The sequence below is a fragment of the Triticum urartu genome, chromosome 7A, assembly GCF_056163025.1.
Source record: "Triticum urartu cultivar PI428250 chromosome 7A, HENAU_Tu73, whole genome shotgun sequence".
NCBI classification, from domain to species: Eukaryota; Viridiplantae; Streptophyta; class Magnoliopsida; order Poales; family Poaceae; genus Triticum; species Triticum urartu.
In genome coordinates this window covers 539,410,151-539,413,962 of record NC_141879.1, presented here as the reverse complement: position 1 = coordinate 539,413,962, position 3,812 = coordinate 539,410,151, and positions in this window count along the sequence as shown.

The following is a 3,812-nucleotide window of genomic DNA, read 5'->3' as shown; positions in this document are numbered from 1 at the left end:
ACTTGGCATAATTTCAATGTAATTCTTCTTAATTGTGGCATGAATATTCAGATCTGAAAGATTCAAGATAAAAGTTCATATTGACATAAAAATAATAATACTTCAAGCATACTAACAAAGCAATCATGTCTTCTCAAAATAACATGGCTAAAGAATGTTATCCCTACAAAATCATATAGTCTGGCTATGCTCTATCTTCACCACACAAAATATTTAAATCATGCACAACCCCGATGTCAAGCCAAGCAATTGTTTCATACTTTTGACATTCTCAAAACTTTTTCAATCTTCACGCAATACATGAGCGTGAGCCATGGACATAACACTATAGGTGGAATATAGTGGTGGTTGTGGAGAAGACAAAAAAGGAGAAGATAGTCTCACATCAACTAGGCATATCAACGGGCTATGGAGATGCCCATCAATAGATATCAATGTGAGTGAGTAGGGATTGCCATGCAACAGATGCACTAGAGCTATAAGTATGTGAAAGCTTAAAAAGAAACTAAGTGGGTGTGCATCCAACTCGCTTGCTCATGAAGACCTAGGGCATTTTGAGGAAGCCCATCATTGGAATATACAAGCCAAGTTCTATAATGAAAGATTCCCACTAGTATATGAAAGTGACAAAACAAGAGACTGTCTACTATGAAGATCATGGTGCTACTTTGAAGCACAAGTGTGGTAAAAGGATAGTAGCATTGTCCCTTCTCTTTTTTTATTTGGCCTTTCTCTTTTTTTATTTGGGACAATGCTCTATTGATGATGATCATCACACTTTTATTTATTTACAACTCAATGATACAACTCGATACTAGAACAAAGTATGACTCTATATGAATGCCTCCGGCGGTGTACCGGGATATGCAATGACTCATGAGTGACAAGTATGAAAGAGTTATGAACGGTGGCTTTGCCACAAATGCGATGTCAACTACATGATCATGCAAAGCAATATGACAATGATGAAGCGTGTCATAATAACGGAAGGGTGGAAAGTTGCATGGCAATATATCTCGGAATGGCTATGGAAATGCCATGATAGGTAGGTATGGTGGCTGTTTTGAGGAAGGTATATGGTGGGTGTATGATACCGACGAAAGGTGCGCGGTATTAGAGAGGCTAGCAATGGTGGAAGGGTGAGAGTGTGTATGATCCATGGACTCAACATTAGTCATAAAGAACTCATATACATATTGCGAAAATCTACAAGTTATCAAAGCAAAGTATTACGCGCATGCTCCTAGGGGGATAGATTGGTAGGAAAAGACCATCGCTCGTCCCTGACCGCCACTCATAAGGAAGACAATCAATAAATAAATCATGCTCCGACTTCATCACATAACGGTTCACCATACGTGCATGCTACGGGAATCACAAACTTCAACACAAGTATTTCTTCAAATTCACAACTACTCAGCTAGCATGACTCTAATATCACCATCTCCACATCTCAAAACAATTATCAAGTATCAAACTTCTCATAGTATTCAACACACTCATAAGAGAATTTTATTATTCTTGAATACCTAGCATATTAGGATTTTAAGAAAATTACCATGCTATTAAGACTCTCAAAATAATATAAGTGAAGCATCAGAGTTCATCTATTTCTTCAAAATAAAACTACCACCATGCTCTAAAAGATATAAGTGAAGCACTAGAGCAAATGACAAACTACTCCGAAAGATATAAGTGAAGATCAATGAGTAGTCGAATAATTATGCAACTATGGAAGACTCTCTAACATTTAATAATTTAGGATCTTGATACTTTATTCAAACAGCAAGCAAAACAAAAGAAAATGGCATTCTAAGAATGGCAAACATCATGTGAAGAAGCAAAAACTTAGGATCAACTGAAACTAACCGATAGTTGTTGAAGAAGAAAGGTGGGATGACAACCGGGGCATCCCCAAGCTTAGATGCTTGAGACTTCTTGAAATATTATCTTGGGATGCTTTGGGAATCACCAAGATTGAGCTTTTGTGTCTCCTTAATTCCTCTCATATCACAGTCTCCCTAAATCTCCAAAGCTTCATCCACACAAAACTCAACAAGGACTCGTGAGATAAGTTAGTATAAATCATTGCAAAATCCTTATCGTACTCTCCTGTAGCAAATCACTAAAATTATTATTCAACATTGCATACTAATGCCTCGGCATATTTAATAGTCCTATCCTCAAATAGAATCATTAAAGAAGCAAACATATGCAAACAATGCAAACATATCAGCAATCTATCTAAACAGGACAGTCTGTAAAGAATGCAGCAACATACATACTTCCCTAGCTCCAAAAATCATGAAAGAAAATTCCAACTGTAGTAAATTTATCAGAGCTTAATATTCAAAAGGTTTCAACATTTTATCACATTCTGACTTTTCTAGGGAATTATTGCAACATCGGTAAACTTTCTGTTTTCAAACAGCAACATGTGGACTTGTAAAATAGGCATAGTAAAGGCTATCAATGCCACTTTTATTGAAATAAAAGATGCAAAACATTGTTCTAAATAATAGCAAGAAAATCTTAACAAAATAAATTGACGCTCCAAGTAAAACACATATCATGTGGTAAATAAAAATATAGCTCCAAGTAAGGTTACCGATAGAAGTAGACGAAAGAGGGGATGCCTTCCGGGGCATCCCCAAGCTTTCGCTTTTAGGTGTCCTTAGATTATATTGGGGGTGCCATGGTAATCCCAAAGCTTAGGTTCTTGCCACTCCTTGTTCCATAATCCATCAAATCTTTACCCAAAACTTGAAGACTTCACAACACAAAACTTAAAGTAGAAAATCTCGTGAGCTCCGTTAGCGAAAGAAAACAAAAGACCACTTCAAGTTACTGTAATGAACTCATTCTTTATTTATATTGGTATTAAACCTACTGTATTCCAACTTTTCTATGGTTTATAAACTATTTTACTAGCCATAGATTCATCAAAATAAGCGAACAACACACGAAAAACAGAATCTGTCAAAAACAGAACAGTCTGTAGTAATCTGTAGCTAATGCAAGATCTGGAACCCCAAAAATTCTAAAATAAATTGCTGGACGTGAGGAATTTATCTATTGATAATCGGAAAAAAGAATTAACTAAATAGAACTTTCCAAATAAAAATGGCAGCAATTCTCATGAGAGCTAAAGTTTCTGTTTTTTGCAGCAAGATCAACAAGACTTTCCCCAAGTCTTCCCAACAGTTCTACTTGGCACAAACACTAATTAAAACATAAAAACTCAATAATAACAGAGGCTAGATAAATTATTTATTACTAAACAGGAGCAAAAATAAAGGAACAAAAATAAAATTGGGTTGCCTCCCAACAAGCGCTATCGTTTAATGCCCCTAGCTAGGCATGATGATTTCAACAATGCTCACATAAAAGATAAGAATTGTAACATAAAGAGAGCATCTTGAAGAATATGACTGTAACGCCCTCGATGCAGCTATATCTCCCACGTGTCGAAGCACGAATTAGAGGCATAACCGCATTGAAGCAATGTCGCAAGTGAGGAAATCTTCACACAACCCATGTAATACATAAGGGAAAGAGATACATAGTTGGCTTACAATCGCCACTTCACACAATACATGAATAAAGCATTATATCATCCAGATACAATCAAGGTCCGACTACGGAACCAAAATAAAAGAAGACTACCCCCAATGCTACACAGATCCCCGATCGTCCCAACTGGGCTCCACTACTGATCAACTGGAAACGGAAACAACATAACGAACACGATCTTCATCGAGCTCCTCCTTGAGCTCGGTTGCATCACCTGCACGGTATCATCGGCACCTGCA